This window comes from Mytilus californianus, unplaced genomic scaffold (genome assembly GCF_021869535.1).
Source record: "Mytilus californianus isolate M0D057914Y unplaced genomic scaffold, xbMytCali1.0.p SCAF_7, whole genome shotgun sequence".
In the NCBI taxonomy this organism is placed as follows: domain Eukaryota; kingdom Metazoa; phylum Mollusca; class Bivalvia; order Mytilida; family Mytilidae; genus Mytilus; species Mytilus californianus.
Genome location: NW_026262723.1, coordinates 18,322,869 through 18,342,672, shown reverse-complemented (window position 1 = coordinate 18,342,672; position 19,804 = coordinate 18,322,869). Strand labels below are relative to the sequence as shown.

Sequence of the window (19,804 nt, the reverse complement as noted above, 5' to 3'; positions counted from 1 at the left end):
TTATTGTATTTCTGTATAATTATACCGCAATATACAATGTATCATACTTGAATTGCGTTGTACTAATGTTCGATTTAGAAATGTTGAAAGTTGAACGTAATATGCTATTGGTTGACAAAACAACCACAATAAAATAAAATTAAAACAATAAGATAAAAGAAATCTAGCCATTATAAATATTGATATTACATGAAAGACATTCATTGTCAGTAAGACAGCTACATAATTTGTTTGCATAAATCAAGGTTATCAATAATGTGCTTTGAGAATAGAAATTATAAGTTATTGTACATCAGCAATTGAAGTCGAGTGGTATCATGCACGGAACGATGACAAATGTGAATATCGAAAAACGCTCGCAAGTTCGATCCCCAAATGTGTTGTACGTTGTTGAGAGATTTAAACATGTAGTCTTTAAGTTAAATTTATAAGTCAGAATATATATTGTAAGTAAATTTTAGTTGACAACAGATTCTTGAAAAAAAATCTATTATTAGAACAATAAACGGAAGTCAGAGAAATTGCTTAATTTTTCTCGAATAAACTTTTGTATACGTTTAGCTATGTTATAAATCCAATTCTATCGTTTAAAACAAAGCATATAGGTCATGGATATGGCGGTCAAAGATGATCTAACAGTGTTTTATATCATTTTCGTATAACTATTTATAAGTGTTAAGTATCGTCGATACTATGTAACTATCATTACATTTGTTTAGCATAATTTCATACTGTAACATGTCTGTCAATACATGTAATATGTTAGCAAATAAAACGTTTGTGTTCATTGTTCTTACCGTTTTACTTGCTTTTTATCGATAGAAATGCAAAAACTTGAGTGAGAGTATATTTTTTGTTTAGACTTATATGAATATAACCTGATATTGTGTTTTGATGCAACTTGTTTATAGTCAGGAAAATAAAATAAGATAGGAAAAAACTTTGTGAAAGCTACTACCTCTCACCTTTTGAATGACTCTTTACAATAACAATATGTTTTAGACAAGTGATAGGTTTAGCTAGCTATAAAACCATGCAGGTTTAACTCACCATTTTCTACATAAGTAAATGCATGTACCAAGTCAGGAATATGATAGTTATTTCATTCGTTAGAAGTGTTTGATCTTTTGATTTTGCCATTTTATAAAGGACTTTCCGTTTTGACTTTCCCTTGGAGTCTGGTATTTTTGTTATTTTACTTTTTGCAGATATATATTTTTATCAAGACTGAAGTTGCGTTCAAATCTAATAGGATGATAAGCATGCTTTATTTTATCCCCTTACACTTTGATAACTTGACTGTGGTTTTTGAAAGCAGTTGGTAAACATTTCTTACGTGTTGAACAGTATAGTTCGATAAAAAAAATGCAATTGGGTCAGAATTTCAAATGAACTGCAATTGGAGGAGAGAAACACGTACAGTCATGTCAGTGTAACTTTTATCCATAGAGAGTTTAAAACAATTGGAAAGCCACGACACCAGAAATGGTTAAACAATTTGAAACTTGATTTATGTATAAATACATACAAGGGATATTCAAGTTGTGTCCGTAGAAGAAATTGCATGTACCTGTCCTTGTATTCAAAAAGAAAAAGTATCCTGAATATTATATAATATATTTGGTAAACTTTGAATCGTTCTTCGCTGGTTTTGCCTTTTTTCCCTTTATTATGCAATATTCTTCAACTATTTTACAGCAGGTGGAATATAATTGTAAAATATATCTATCTCAATATGATGTTCTACATAAACATTCATCTAAATAAGAAAATGCCTGTACCAAGTCAGGAATATGACAGTTGTTATCCATTCGTTTGATGTGTTTGGGCTTTTGATTTTGCCATTTGCTTAGGGACTTTTTGTTTAGAATTATCCTCGGAGTTCGGTATTATTGTAATTTTACTTTTTTTTGGGGAGAATTATTCATCATCCATGGTGCTCTAAACCAATACTAGGAGTGTTGAAAACATTTAAATATTTCATAAAAAGAGGTGAAAGATGCCAAAGGGAGATTCAAACTCACATATAAAAATTTAACTGACAACGCCATGGCAAAAAAAAAACACAAAAAGACGAAAAGACAAACAAAAGTATACATGACGCAACATAGAAAATTGACTGATCAAAACTAACCTCATCAAAAAGATGGGAGATCTCAAGTGATCCGGAGGGATAAGTAGATTCTGCTCTTCATGTGTCACTTGTCATGTTGCTCATGAATTTATTTTTTTATTTTTTTATTTAGTAAATATTCCTTCATACATGTAGCCGAATTTCTTTTATATTAAACAGTGAAATAACAAAAATTTATATAGTTTTGTTATAATCCTGAGCTCGGACGAAAAACAAAAATAGCAAAAAAATTGAGAAGGGAAATTGGGAATGTGTCAAAGAGACAACAACCTGACCAAAGGGCAGAAAACAGCCCAAGGCCATCAATATGTCTTCAATACAGCGAGAATATCCCGCATTTGGAGGCGGGCTTCTGCTGGCTCCCAAACAAACAATGTGTATTAGTTCAGTGAAAATGGGACGTCACACTTAACTCCGAAACATATAAATGAACTTAAATTAAAAAAAACATACAATACTAACAAAGGCCAGAGGCTCCTGACTTGCGATAGGCGCAAACATTTAACATTTTTTTGTGAGATCTCAACCCCCACTCTTTACCTCAAGCCAATGTAGAATAAACAAAAACACAGCAATACGCACAATAAACCTCAGTTAAACAGTAGTCCGAGTCGGATGTCATAACAGGGAACAGTAAAAACTAAGCAAAATGACAATGATACATGAATTAACAAAGGACTACTAGCAGTTACTGACATCAACTAAATTGATTGAAAGATTATGTCTTCATCATATGAAAATCAAGTACAATTTCTCCCGTTAGGGGTTTAGTATCCCTCATAAAACATATGAGAAGAACATAACCCGTACCACATGTACCATGACAACAACTGGTTTTTAGAATAAATGTGTTTAATTCCGAACTCCGAATGTCTTTTCAGAATTAAGAGTCGCTGACAATATTCTCATTTTAATATATTGTATTATGACTTTGTGAATATTAACAGATAGAATTTGCTTTAATAAACGGGAATGGAATATTTCGTAAGTTAACTATTTTTTTCTTTTTCCTCATTTTGAAAACCAAAACAAATATTTAGTTTCAATAACGAATTTGTAATAAGTAACTTATATTACAATTCTTCTCAATATTTTAGTTTTTGCTGCTCACAATTTGTTTCGTAAAACACAAAAATACATGTATGTCTCTACTTCAGAAATAGCGAAAATACATTCATAAGCAGGATTATTTAAACGGTGAGGTGAGATTCAAGTTTACATTTGTAATCTACAAAGTCAGAAAAGGTATGAAAAACATTAGCTATTTGAAACTTGAAAATTAGTAGACTTATTTCGATTATCCTCTGAAAAATATCGATTTTAATTGAAATTATCACTCGTGATATGTCAGTTTGTTAACATAGTATTTAAAATGTGTTAAATATTATATATATATACATCATTTGTACTGACATTTCTGTTTTTAAGAAGACCCGTAATCATTTAATTTTAAATGAGTTCTATAATTTATATTTTTGCCAACTATACTATTATATTCTAAAGATGCTAATTTGTAGATTTACTTTATATGATATATAAAACATCTAAGGCGGACTTTTTTATTTGAAATTTATCTTTTTTATCGTGTCGTAGAGTAGCTGTCTCATTGACGTATACCCAATATAAAAAGAGAAGGATTTGGCACAATGACCAAGGCGATAACTTTTCACCTGAGACCAAATGACGTAGGTGTTAGCAACTATATGCCTCCGTACGGTCTTAAACAGTGAAAAAAACCTATATCAAATAACAATCTGGAGAACCCGACATGACAAATGTAAAACAAGTCAGATTTCTTTTTTCATATAATATCAATATTATTTTCTACAGAATTTAGTTATAAAAGATAAGACCTATTTATACCCGACAGGTAACGATAAGATAAAGATAAATCCAAAATGTCTTACCGTAAGATATTGTTCATTTATGAACAAGTAACAAGTTGATGAAATAATCGAATTCTTAATGGTAAGATTCACCAATACTGTTCCAATTCAATTGTGAAAATGTGACACGCACAATGACATAATGTTCCTTGTATTGTTTCTGAATTCAACGAATTGCAATTCGAAAACAGGAATTAATTCTTTTCAAATTACGTCACACATTATTTTTATGACTTAATAAATATGTCACAAATCTTGTAACGTAAAGATATGGTAGGAACTGGTCGGTACATGTTTATATGTGACTAGGACGACAGATAAAGTTTTAAAGGGGTTATCTCAAGATTTACAATGATCGCATGCATTTGTAATAACGGTATCTATTGATTATTTAGTATATCTTATATACTGTATAATACCTTCAGTTGGCTTAATATATACAGGGACATGCAACTGAATGAATTTTTCAATTTCATTGTCCTATAAAGTTTTCCTATAAATAGCTGTTTTAGGGGGCATTTTTCAGTTCAAAAATTGGTGTAACGTTTGCCCAACTCCTCTAAGAATCGTCAATTAATATTGATAGAAATATATGAAATTGTAGAAGAAAAATTGTAGGGTGCCGATAGCTAACTTTCGGTTCCATAATTTCAATATTTAGTTGGTATTCTGGTGTCCAAAGTTGGAGAATTTTACATTTTCAAAGCAAATTTTTCAATTTCAATTCTAGACTCTGCATCATTTTACCTGTTGTTGCTGATAATAAACAGTCTCTAGTGGTTCACCGATAATTGTGACTCAATTACTAATAAATTACAGATCAATATAACACTGATATACAGGTAAAATACACGCTACTTGCAGTCTTATTTACATACAAATTCGATGTTTCATCTTTTCAGTTAAAACGAAAAATTAAATTACAAAAATAACGATCCCCAAGGAAAATTCAAAATGAAAAGTCCATTATCAAACATGTCAAATGGCAAAAACTAAATCTCAAACACATCAAACGAATGTAAAACACCATATAATTTTATCATAATTTTTCTGTGAGACATGAGTCACAGAATAATTGTATGTAATTACGGAGATCAAAAGTTACAAATAAAATAGTAACTTTGGGACACTGAAAAATTCAAAAGATTCCAAACACTCAGTTTTTGTTGAATGCTATTTTTAAGTTTTAAGTCACTCCACTGTATAAGTCCGAGATAAAACATTTATTTGTTTTTTTCTTTTGTTGTGACATTATAAAAATCTTTTTTTGTTAATAGTATCATTCCAGCAATTTATATTTGTTTATTCATTTGAACTTTTTATGTCTCACACGTTGGATAATATTTCATGTCAATTCTTAGAATTGTCGGAGTTTAATCTCCCATTTAGGAAATTTTATTATAATCAAAAGTTCATACAAGTTATTATTTTATATATAAACTTAATCTCAATGCATCTGATATCTCATTTGTGTAAGTAATTCTTTCTTACATTTTGATTGTCTTTTCAGTAGAAAAGAATTGCCAGATCCTCATAATTTACTAATATCGTATGTATTCTAATATAATAAGAACAAATTAAAATAGTAGAAATTACGACAGAAACATGGGAGGGTGAAGCAGTTTATAATACAGATGATATGATACTTTATTCATGAGCAAAACAGTCGACCTATAAACAAATGTTGCACTGACCTCACTTATGTTAAGTAATTTGTGTCAAGTTTCATTTTACCAATTGCATGTTCTAAATTGTATGTACTTTTATAAATTTTGACTTGAATGGAGAGTTGTCTCATTGGCACTTATACCGCATCTTCTTATATATATCTACCATAACACGGTATTCCTTTATGTGTATTTTTTTTCTGGTTTTACATTGGCCAATACGTAACATAATATAGTAAAACTCATCACATATACCAGGTTTGTAAAATGTTCGCCAGATTACGCAAACAGAACAGTTGGAAAGCTAAATCAAATACGAGGTTAAATAGGAAAAACTACGCATGTAGCTTTTCATTCGGATCAATACACATAATTGAAGTTCGTTAAGTCGTCAGCAAAGTTTGAAAGAATTGCATGAGGGAGACATAAAATAATTTCCAAAATTTTGTATCAGCCAGGTTTATTAACACAATATCCGTATTTTATGCCAGTACCGAAGTGCTGGCTACTGGGATGGTGATACTCTCAGGGACTAACAGTCCGCTAGCAGAGGTATAGACCAGTTGTAGTGATACAATTAAAGCCACAAATTTTACTGTATCCGATGCGCATTTCGTCAATAAATGTTTCTTCAGTGATCCTCGAGGTCAAAATATTTAGTACTCCATATTTATATAAAAAATGAAGAGCTTATAAAACAAAATGGATGCATGTGTACAGATTTAGTAAATTTAAAACTATTAACAGACATTGTAGGTCGAATTAAGCGACCCTGTACCCTGTATAACATATTAAAAACCGTAGAGGAAATTTGCAGATGAGAACAATCAATCTTAGTCATGAAATGGTTATTCAAATTGCTAAAAGCAACGTTGTCATTGTCTAGAATTTGATAATTGAAAAATATATTTATCAATAGATATATAAATATGTATCCTTTTTACAACAGATCTTCAACAAAATATTATATTTTTTTGTAAAGTTCTGGAATATATAGAAGAGATGAATGACATTGGAAGATTTAAAAAAATAGCCTGCAATTTATGCTGTCATTGTTAATGCATGAAGCTAACTGCCATAACTGAAGTGCATTTATCAGAAATATACTGATAACTATAAATCTTTTTCTTTGTATTCTATTTATTGATCGTGAATAAGCTTCTGTCCAATTTTGATAACATTCAATGAAAAATTTAGTTATGCAGTGGTGTCTAAAATACGGAAATGCAAAACAAATATTTACAAACAGTTTGCTTTGAATACTGTCATAGATCATGAAAAAGGTACTTAGTTTGTAATGTGTTAAACATGTATCGATATATATTAAGTTTAAAAAGTTTCTCATCAATCTTTTTAGATTGGTGAAAATATTGCAAATCGGAATATGATCCGGTGCTTTATTCATTTTTTCCTTTTTTGTATTAAATGTCTATTGCTTCATATATTTCGTTTCTAACATAACGCTTCGATTCCTTAATTTTGCTTCGTTAAAAAATACTTCCATAAACTTTGCGGCATCTGCTTTTATCATGAATGACACATTTTAAAGATAAAAATTAATAAGACAATTTTTCAAATCAGTTATATTTTATTTGTGTTATTTTTAAATCTTGAGTGATCTTTTTAAATCAGTATTAAATTATCTTAAACAAAAATATTCATTGTTTATTTATTTTCTTCATTTAACCATAAAATGCTATTTACACACCAACATACAATGCATTCTAATTAAACCCTTTTTCATAACTATCATTCTACATATATGTACAAGGAGGATATAAATAGCTAAGGTGGCGGAATTATGATTTTTAATACAGTGAGGATGGAAATTTCACTTGAAATATTAATTTCATCATTTTGAAAAGCATCAATAAAAAATAAAATGGCAAAAGTACAGATCTCCAAGGAAATTCAAAACGGAAAGTCCTTTATCAAATTGCAAAATCAAAAGCTCAAACAAATCAAACGAAATGAAAACAACTGTCATAGTCCTGACTTGGTACAGGCATTTCCACGTGCATATAATGGTACATTAAACCTGGTTTTATAGCTAGCTAAACCTCTCACTTGTATGATAATAATTTTCAATTTTAATTATGATACAGACAATTAATTAACTCGAATGACTTTCATAAGCAGGTTATTCAAAGGGTGAGGCAAAGATCTTGTTCGTGAATCATCGTTCAATGCCTAAAATGGCACAAAAACCCATCCAGTTGACATTTTTATACTTAAAAATTGTCAAATATTTCGTCGATTCTCTGGCAGAAGTAGTTTTAAACTGTAATATGCACTCTTGGTTATCTAATTTTTTTTTTTATATAAATACCACATTCTTAAATGATACTATTTTTAATTACTAGCTTTTCAAAAGTATAAAATATATGTAAAAGTAAAAATAAATTTTAAATTCGTTGTTTGCCGATTTTACTCTCAGGTGGTTTAACAATTTGTAATTTTTACAATTACTTTAAAGTATTTATTAAACATCTACAGCAGTTATGATTTTTTTTATTTTGTATTTAAAACAAAATGTTTTAATGCGATCATACGCTAACCTCTGATTGCGTGTCGTTTGGTAGTTCCAGTATTGACTAACAACTAAGTATTTTTTTTTTATTCATAGAAGATTTACATTATTTTCAATCGAATAATATTTACAAATGATCTGAAGGTCTATTAACAACTAATATTTTAATATTAATGAATATATAAAAGTAAAGAATTATGTCTTACCTTTACTTATAAACAGGTATCCAGTTGAATAACAAATTAAATCCTTTTTAACGATAATATAACTAATCTGGTTTTATTGTATACATGTGCAATAAAAACAGTTACTGCACAATAAAGTCAGTGCACTACACTAACAATTCAAAACTTAAAGATAACACAAGACTAATATATCATTAAATGTGATTGCTATACACAACGAGAATAGTGCATCACAAAATGAAGAAACTTACCTATAACAATTTGTAATAATATGAATAAAAACGATGCAGGGTACTCGTTGCTGATGTGACAACAACCACGACATAAATACACAAATAATGATAAAACACTAGTGGACATTTATAAAGAGGTCATCGTTATATGCATGGTGTTACAAACTATTACTCGAAATGTCACCGACCCTATAAAAGGTTTGGAATGAATTGAAAAAGAATATCATAGGTCTGTCATGATCACAAAATTTCCGATATGACAAAAAATGATTTTGTTGTATACATGATGAATTATTTATCTAACAGATATAAGAAGATGTGGTTTGAGTGCCAATGAGACAACTAGTCACAATTTGAAAAAAGTATACTATTATAGGTTAACGTATGGCCTTCAACACGGAACCTTGGCTCACACCGAATAGCAAGCTATAAAGAGCTCCAAAAATGACTAGTGTAAAACCATTCAAACGAAAACCAACGGTCTAATCTATATAAAAAACGAGAAACGAGAAACACTTATGAACCACATCAACAAACGACAACCACTGAACAACAGGTTCCTGACTTAGGACAGGTGCAAACAAATGCAGCGGGTTTGAACTATTTTTGTTGGCGCCAAATCACCCCCTAACATTGGACGGTGGTTACAGGCTCCTGAAACAGCAAAAAACGATAACAACTCAATTACAGGCTCCTGATTTGGGACAGGTACATATAGAATAAATAAAATAACGTACACAGGTAACATTAAATATAATAATTTTGTTGTTAGGAGTACGGAAATATATTTTACAAAATAATTTTGTTGTTCATAGTACGCGAACAGAAGTGAAAATTTACCGTAATACTAAACACTTATCAAAGGTGGTACATATAAAAAAAAATAGTGAGACGAGATATAACACAAAAAACAAGCAAACATTGAATAACAAAAATGCATTACAAATTAGTTTAACAGGTCAAATTAACACGAAAGTACTTGGAACTTGGAATTTTCAAAAAAGCCAACGTTACAATGAAAACTGAAGAAATGTTAAACATTAGAAGTGTTTAATATTAATCTTATGGGAAACATAAAAGTAGCATTTTTTCAAAAAACATGGTAGGTCGAATTCAGTGAATCCTTCTTGCTATGATCCCTGTCGTGTGGTGAATATAATGTGGTATTTGCATTTGGTATTTTGGGAAGAGCGTCTATTACCATTGAAACAGAAAAAATGTCAAAAACGTCAAAAATTTAACCTCCGAACTTAAACAAACTTACTCTAAATGTTTACTGGCCACCATAGATGAGATTTATGACTTCCGAATTTCCAAAATGGCTACCGTTGCCATTGAAACAGCAAAAAATGTGAAACATTTCAAAATGCTCCAAATGTTCTGAAAATTTCAGAAAGATGTATAGCCACGATTCATTTGTATTTTTCACGTTTAGTTATTGTTAGCCTGTTTTTTTTTCTAATTTACATGTATTTGTTTTGAAAAGATATTTTCGTTTAGATTCTGTCTTATTATATATTTGTGTATATGTTACAGTCCTAATTGGAATTAAGTAAGATCCAAAACCCGAAACACTAAAGTTACTCTACACCCAGACATTGATGGCCTTATTCGTATTTTGCACGACTTTTCTGAATTTTTGATGGTCAATGCTCTTCAAGTTCGTTTTGAGCTCGAGCGCCACTGATAGATCTGATGAAGATAAACCCGGTGAAACAATTTATAAGCCAGGTATCTTTGATGAGCTTTGACACGGTTGTATTGTTCGTTTCGAAAACACATGTCTTTCGAATAATATTTTCGACACAGCTTTAATGATTCTTTGTGACTTTGTTTTTTAGATTTGAAAGAGTAACTGATTGGGGATCCAGAAAAAGATTGGGAAATGCATATTCTAAGATGCTAATACAGGACCAACAAAGAAACGTTTTAAATGCAGTCGAATGCATTTTTCATTGTTGTTTATAAAATTCTTTATTTTAAAATGAATTATTTAACCAAATACTTACCAGATTAGCGGCAATCAAGTCAGCGCACTATCTTGTGATAGTCTGACAGTTTTTAAATTTTAATGTTAAGTGCTGCGTTTCGATATCTCTGCATGTATTTTGTTTATGCATTGTCTACTTGACTCCAGAATTTAACGATACTTAATATCTTCGTACATTCACCTAAGAAAGTACGAAACAATAGGACCCGCGAAACCAACAACATTTAGCGTTTATCCGACGAACTCCCAGACAAAAAGTCTGCGCTTTCTCTGTTCATGATTAATGCAAAATCCTCCCAAAGGTACAAATGGTTATATAGGTCACGTACCAACTCCCTTACAAAAAGTTGACCTTTGATGGATTTGGCTATTAGTTGTATGTCCTTTTTTATCTTATAGCGCTTCAACTGTTAAAGTTCTTATACAACCTGGACTTTCAAATATTCGGCTTTGAGGGTTCATCAGGAACCCTCGGAAGGCATTGGTTTTGTTTTGTACATTTTGTTTGATAAGTCATTTCTTTTATTACATGGTAACAGCAGAAAACAATCTCAACTTAAAACCTTCGGTGTTTAAGGAAAGATAACTGCGATTTTTTTAAGATAACAACAGACGGTAAATTTGGTATTGTGTTCCACAATGATATAAAAATCATTTGATCATAGTAATTGTCTTGCATTTTATTTTTACTAAAAAGTTGTACATGTAATTCCATGATTGTGTTTTTCCTTATATATTCTTAAAAAAAAGAAACTATTGGATATGCTTTAGCCTGAAAACAAGGCCAGTGACATAATTGACTTGAACATTTTACAACTGTACATATGAAACTCTTTTTTGTATTATTTAGCTTGATAAACAACGAGTTGGTTTTTTTTACCTTGAACTATAACAAATTAACTGTTGATTTTAAATGAAAATATCGTTAAATAAAGGCAAAACTCTCCAACTTTGACTATACATATTCAAATACTTTTCACTCATTGCTAGAACTGCTGTCAAAAATACAATCGAAATTGCTCCAAGTGAAAAAAGAACAATTTTTACCACTATATGCGTATTTTGGTAGTCTAATAAAAGATTTTCAATTTATCCATTCCCAAACTAGGTCTGATTTTTAAGAAGGTATTGCCAAGGGACATTTCACTGTAAACGCATTTATTTTTGCAATTTTTATATAAACATCAATCCCAAAAAGAATAAATAATGATCCACGGAAGCTTTCAAGGGACACATTAAAATCAAAATAATCGAAATAATAATTCGTTATCTCGGTCTCCCAATCCGTGATCTCGGATCGAGATCTCGATTTCAGTCCATGATCTCCGATTAATGATACATTATTCTTTTCCCAATCCGTGATCTCAGACTACTTTAAAAGAGTTGGAGCAATATAAAGCAAAACGCACGGAGAAATATGTACAGATAGGTAGAGTACACAAATTGGTAAAGGAAATGGTAACGCCACAGTACATAAATTGCACATATTTTTTTTCTAATTTAGTACATTCTTTTTGTGCATTAGCCACACTACCAGTTGCAAAATTGTTTCTTTTTTTTAATATATGATATAATTGTTAGAATTTAACACTAACTTTGATTCTTTTTAAACATTCCTCATTGTCTTGTCTTGTTTTGTCTTGCATCTAAATCCTGCATATCAAAGGCATACATTTGGTTCAAAATAAAGTAAATGATGAATTGAACACCCACTAAAATGTTTGTTACACTTTAAAAAAAAAAAAAAAAAGATAATTTAGATTTTATAAATTCACGCCTTAGACTGAGTGATCTCAAAACGCTTACATTTGGTTTGCCCACTTTTGATTACTAGTACCCAAATTATCAAATGGTTATATATGAGCAAAAAAGACAAACGGTTTACTGATTGGAAAATTGTATAGTCTGTTCCAGTTATGTTGCTATTTTATATATAAATATATCTCTGTAAAATTCTATAGGACAAGTTTGTATGCAATTGATGCATATTAAAATGTTTTTTCTTCATATATTTGGTTGTGAAATTTTCATTGAATAGATTCTATGAAGGAGATAAATAAAAAATAAATAATAAATCGATTTTGATATACAACATGTATATTTTTTATAGCAATAAAACAATAAACATTGTCAATATTACATAAATATCTTTAGCACTGAAATTTATCATTCATAATGCATTTAAAGCATCAAACATAATATGCCAACATAAAATTGGAAACAATTACAAATTTCATGTATAAGAATGTCTTTAATCTAAGTGCAGAAGGTGTGATGCTGCATCTGCGTATTCTAACACATCCACAAGTCTTACCATTAGGTATATAAAAAAGAAGATGTGGTATAATTGCCAATGAGACAACTTTTCACAAGAGACCAAATGACACAGAAATCAACAACTATAGGTGACCATACGGCCTTCATCAATGAGCTTGCTCATATCTAGCTGTCAGTCCCTGAAGTCTTGCATCGATTTCTCTGTATCTGCATTTTTTTTGGTTGACGAGCCCCTCCTCCAGTATACTGTATGATGGTACACTCAGTGAAAGCTTGAGTTTTCTGAAGCACCTCAATTATCTGATAGATATTTTGATGTGCATGTTGAACCATCTTCTTAATTTTACTGTGCCTTCCTTCCAAGTGGTAGTGCATGGTCCCTCAGTCAGTTAGTTGTTCCAGAGGAAGCGATGTCCTTCAACCCAATATTAGGTGACATAATCTGTAATAATGTGTGATCAGGAATATTGCTCCTTCAGTTATTTCTTCTATTATGTCAAGCCAAACAACTTCAAGTTGGTCTTGGGGTACTAATGGTAAGACTGCTACCCGTCGAACAAGCTTTGTGATGTCGTCGGGATCTTATTCCGTAGTCTTCCATGTTTCCTTCATAAGTGTCGGTGTGTCGATCATAGTTTCATCAGCCGAGTTCTGGTTTGCTGATAGGTTGCTGTCTACTAGACGTGACGTGTCTACCTGTTTCCATATCAGTGGTGATCGGAGGTATTTCCAAGATCTCGTCATTTTGGGGTGGTGCGGTTGTTTCTCCAGCTCCTCTGTGTTTAAGGTCGGGTCTCCTGACTGTTGTTGTTGTTTACGAGAGAGGAAGGCTTGTCGTTGACGGTTATTACTATTTTGACGTGCTTTTGATGATCTCTTTTTCGTCACAATTTTCTGTCTTTCGATTTGACGCCATTTTATCGTGATAAAGTATTTGCCATTCCGTTTGGTTACTGTCCAATTGGCGGTTTGACTCTCAACGAGAGAAATGACTGCTGCAATAACATCTGGTAATTGTGTGGAAGTTTCCATACTCAATTCATCGTCAGATGTTTTATTCATTTGAAATATCGTTCAACGTGGTCGGTTTGCCTGACATGTTTAACTAAATGTATTCGATTAGTCAAATGATTGCTGAGGTTTTAGTTGTACACTTGCCATACTTTATTAGAATTAATTTAATTTGACAGACCTGTCTATTTATAATACCAATGAATTGTGTTCAAACAGATGATTGCAAGCTTGGCTAAGCAAAGATAACTTTCTACAAAAGTATAATTTTAGTAGTTGACATCATAGCTTGGATGCAGAAGACTGTTCTCATTATTATCAAATATTTGGATTAAATACTTAATAAAATTAAAATATCGTAGATGAATAGCTAGAAACATGTTTATAATTTTTTTTAAAGCATCAAAAAGATATTTTTTTTCTCAAATTTTAAATATTTATTTCACTATAACCTAAATAGTGTGTTATCATTAATTAAGATAAAGATGAACAGATCGAAATTTGATTACAATTATTATTATTAGTTTATAAATATATATATTTTTTATTTTATAATCTCATTTAGAATTCTGATGACATCTTTCTTATTTATATTTATAGTTTTTATTATAACATTTTCCTTTTTAAATCTCAATTTTGAATCAATTTTCAATTGAAAATATGTATTCTTTATATGATTAAATTAAGATAAATAGTACGCCTAAATTTAAGAAACAGACTTCACTTGTTTGAACAACCCCCCCCCCCCCCCCCCCCCCCCCTATGTTTATATATGCATGTAATTAAAAGTAGGCAAACCAGGATGACAACTCACAAAACACCTTTCCTTTTTATTCACAAGCAATGTTTTTTTAATAATTGCATAGTACGTCTAATATGCAGAGCAAAGCTGAGTTGAGTACTTATTCTAATTGTTCTACTATTCTACATTTCGTGCAGAGATCGTTAGTTTTGATAACTTATGAGAGTTCAAGCAAGTGATAGCGAAAAGCAGAAGCAAGAGCAGTACATGAATGAAAGAAATGATTTATTATTTCTGAGTCCTCTTCACATAAGATACATGTTGGGTTTACGTCAACACGTTTGAAGGCTGACCGATTACATATAAGAATATATATGTAACACTCCCAAACGTGTCCATCCCCCAAACGTGTCCGATTCCCCCAAACGTGTCCATTCTCCCCAAACGTGTCCGTTATATTCAAAATTGCCCAAACGTGTCCGATTTCATAACCCCCAAACGTGTCCGATAATTGTTTTTCGCCAAAACGTGTCCACTGTTAAACGCCAGAACGTCTCACGTCTTTTAGCGCTAATACATGTACAAATGACATCAATAACGTTTACGGCAATTCTATGATGGGGGACACAGTTGATGAAGTGGTCATTTATTATCATTAGTTTGTTCAATGCCGGTTGTTAATTATTATCATAATTGCAAATTTAATCTGTAACATATGAATTAACTTTTGACTGAAATGCAAGTTGCAAGTATTGCATTCTGATTTAGAGCGAACATACTAATAATTTTAGTACAGTTGAATTAATCGTTTACCAAGTGAATTATTTTGTACTAATAAATTCTGATGATGCCTTTTATATTAAACCGAATATTGCACGGCGGGCTTTCCGCAGAATTGACTTCCCTTTTTTCAACAGTTCTGGTATTTTAAAAACTCTTCAAATCAAAAGTTTACTGTTTATCAGGTTTTTTAATAAATTTTAGGTTTCGAGCATCACTAAAGACACACAAACAAGAGACATAACGTCCAGTGCCAAATATTTCATGCATTATTTGAACGACATCATGTTAACCATAAATACTGTACATAGGTTTTATTATCATACCGGGAATTTAGGATTAGGCCTAAATTTTTACGGTTATTCGGGATTAACACTAGTTGGGGTTTTAATCTAAAAAATTTAAGAGCCAGTAACAACCAATTTTTTTTATGACTTCAGTAAGAAACTACTTCAATCTCCGTTATGTAAGAGGTCGTTTTAAAAAAAAGTTGCGGAAATTAAAAAAAAAAGAATGTTGCCTTCCAAAATACAACTGATGGCACCATGAAAGAGTGAATTGCTACACAGGTTTTAATGCGCAGAGAGAGTGACATTCTCCCTACACGAGGTATTTGATTTAATATCTACAAATTAACTGAGCATGGCTGCTTACATTTACATCCAACATAGCCGAACATATTGGCACTTTATCCCAGATTATACTGCCGGTTAAAAAAAGACCTAAAGTAATTTATTTCTATTTTTTTAATGAAATAGTAAAATGAGTATACGTTAATGAAAAAGCAATAACCAAATAACCTACGAATTTATAATATGGACACGAATGATAGTTCCAGTAAACGAAAAAAATTAAGCTTGATATGGACACGTTTGGGGGATTGGACACGTTTGGGGTATTGGGCACGTTTGGGTGTTTATATAAATGACACGCTTTGGCGCCCTTTTACATTAGGACATGTTTTGCAGTTCAGTGGCGTCATGTGGACACGTTTGGGGGAATCGGACACGTTTGGGGGGAAGGACACGTTTCTGAGTGTTACATATATACCGGTAAGTAGTCGAAGCTTGGGGAGACGCCGGATGTCTTTGGTGGAAGTTGGGACACTTCCCACACCAATGTGTAAACGACCAGTGTTTTACATGTAGGAGATGTATGTATAATGGATGAATGTCTTGATATTTCCAAATACTAGTAGTTGTTATGTCATCTATTTTACTTGATTTTAATAATTCAACACGGAGCCTTGGCTCACACCGAACAGCAAGCTATAAAGGGCCCCAAAAATGACTAGACTAAGTGTAAAACCATTCAAACGGGAAAATTGAGACAACTTGAATAAACCCTCAACACTGTTTTAGATTTATGAGCTACACAATTGACTATTGAAAATGCTGAAATTACCCGTGATCAAATAAAGGTGACGTGGAAAGGAGTATTTATAGGATAGTGAGTACCAAGAAGACCTGATTTCATAAAAATTAAAGAATCACAATTTGTTTTTAAACGTTATGTTTTTCCTGGAAAAATCTATTTTGATATATTTGGATCCGCATATCTGTTTGTTGTGCGTTGATATGAAACAATTACACAATGAATAATTCCAGTAATGAATTGATCTTCTAATCGTTTTCAAAACCATACAAATTAACTATCTTATTTGCTTCTAATGGAAAATTTCTCATGATTTGTTTCACATAAGGACCATTTCTTTAAAGTCTCCTTTTATCTTTATCGAAATACCCAGGATGTTATATTCAAATATGTACTTTTAGTTTTTATCATAACTTTTATTTTAACATCTGGCCAAAAAATGCTTAGATATTCTTTAGTTGATAATGACATTTTCAATAGGCTTTGGATAAATTTGATTTTGTATTTACGCCAGACGCGCGTTTCGTCTACAAAAGACTCATCAGTGACGCTCAAATCCAAAAAAGTTAAAAAAAGCCAAATAAAACATCCTTTATAGGTATTCCTCACTCTTAAATTCCAGAAGCTGAAGTTTAGTAAAGATGGTTCAATCAAACAATATTGAGAAGTAAAGATAGTAAAATAAAATTTCACAATCTGTTCTAATCAATGATTATAAATGTCTGTTAAATATTGATTACACATCCGGGGAATAAAAAACATTTCCAGAAGAATTTTGAAAACCATCCAAGAACGTAGTAAACAGAAAATGCAATCTTACAAAAGTAACCCAACCTGAGATAGACCACATATTGTGTCTAAGGAACTCGTTTTGTAATTTTTCTTCATTCACTTAATTTCCTTTATAAGAAGCGAAATGACATGATACTTCCAATGGTACAATGGTATTACAGTGTAAAGATGATAAATCACAAACGGACTGTGAAGAACACAAATCAAACGTTAAACATACAATAAGAATAACAGAAGACAGTACACATGATACATTAGTACTGTCCGTCTGATCTTTTCCTGATAATCTTAACGATTCAGGTTGTCATACATATTTTTCATTGTTGACAGTTTTTGGGTTTTTTCACGTTTTGAATTTCTATCTCGTTCAGGCCTTTGTTTTATTATTTGATAAGCCTTGGAAAGTTTGCACATTAATTCTATAGAGATGTTCCAACATTTTTGAGGTACCGTATTTCCATCACTATCTTTGTAAGCCTTTGCTAGCATCTCATTTGAACATTGGTGTCGACGTTCGATGCTTATTTTGATGACTCAGTTCCTAACCACTTAACCAGTAGATCTAGTTTGGCTTGTCGGAGTCGAAACCTAGTAGATTGTCAAAGTGCACTGGAAACATAATTTCCATACCAGTAATGATTCAGTCCACATTGTGTTAGCATGGAGATCTGTACGTACTCATATGAGTCTGGTCATCTCCGATGTATGTTTGAAATCCTTGTTGTCATTTCAAGTAGTTTTTGAAGTTTGTATTGATAGTGTGCCTCGTTTACATCAATAATCTCTGTTCAACCACTATTTGGTCTGTTGTACGAGGTCTCTATATATGTTCAGGGAAAACAAAAACTGTCAGTGACGTTGGCTCTTCTGAGAAAACATCAGTTTTTTTCAAAGACATGTTCCAATGCACAGTTGGCCAACACTTGCGTGCATCAGAATTTCGTGCGGCCGCAATAGGAGTCTGGATATTTCCTTAAGGTCATTAATTTTCGATGCGACATTCTAGCCGAATTATCGATTGACGAACTCATGTACTCGTTGGATCGAGTTTGTATAAAGTGTGCTCAGCGCTTGACTATAGTCTTATTGTTGAAAATGGCAGCGGCTTTTCTAGTTCCTTTTTGATTTTAGAGAAGGTTCAGGTTGTTTAAGAACGTGTTTTAGTCACGGCCATTCGTTCACACAAGGCCATTATAGCGATTTCCCTATACAGTGTTTGTTCTTATTGATCCATTCATTTGATGATGAATTAATAAATTTAATGCTTCACTAATTGCCGTGTTATTTACAAAACACAAATAAATATATTTGCTTTTTGACGAATTCAATACTGGCACCGTCACTCTTTATTTTGGCATGATTCCTTCATTCGCTTTTAAAATATCGGAATTTCTGATATTTGATTTGATGATTTTGATATGGTGTTATGTGACAGACCGTAGCGATGCACATGGTGAATCTTAATAACTAAATATGGTTTAGTCTTAAGAATCGCAAACAATAAATTGCTTGTTTCCATGTTCATTTAACTATTTAGGGTTCTGAATCCCTTTAGGGAATCCCAATTTTTATAAATTAGTCTATGACACTTTGAATACACGTAAGACTGCGCTTTCTTTACGAATGCTATAATAATGCTGTAAGAAAATCTGATGTTTCCTTGGAGACTTCTTTATTTTCAAACAATGATATTGCATTGATTTTAGATTTTTATCTAAGTACTCAGTATCCACGATAAGCTCATATTTTAGCTTGAAGCGAATGCTTCACTGACATCTTCTTACTGTTTAGTGTCACATAATTCATGGGATGTTTTCTATGTGATTTCTCTCAAATGCTGCTCCTCTCTGGTAAGAAATAAGCTTAAATGATTTTCGCAGATTGACTGGTTTGTCGACAAAATGACGTCACTAGTAAACCAATTTTAATCTAAAACGGTCATTGTGATCTGAACAGCTATTAAAGACTGAACAATAAACTATTAAGTAATATTCAATCTTTCAATCAATTTTCAGATTTATTAACTGCGGAAATTCAGTACTGTTCAGACAATTTGCATGCAGTCAATTAAGATCTATCTATTTTGTTTCAGACCGTTCAGTAGTTGTTATTTACCTGACCACATCAACAAGATACTGAAAAGTTACCAAACAGTACTGAATTGACTGCAAGAGAGTTTCACTGCGTATTCCCAGATTTATCA

At 31.6% G+C, this 19,804-nt stretch overlaps 1 protein-coding gene across 1 annotated transcript in view; it reads right to left on the bottom strand.

Moving 5' to 3' along the window:
• Positions 1-19,804, bottom strand: part of LOC127708259 (uncharacterized) — a 93,622-nt gene that overhangs the window by 13,560 nt on the left and 60,258 nt on the right. The gene's annotated exons all lie outside the window — the stretch shown is intronic.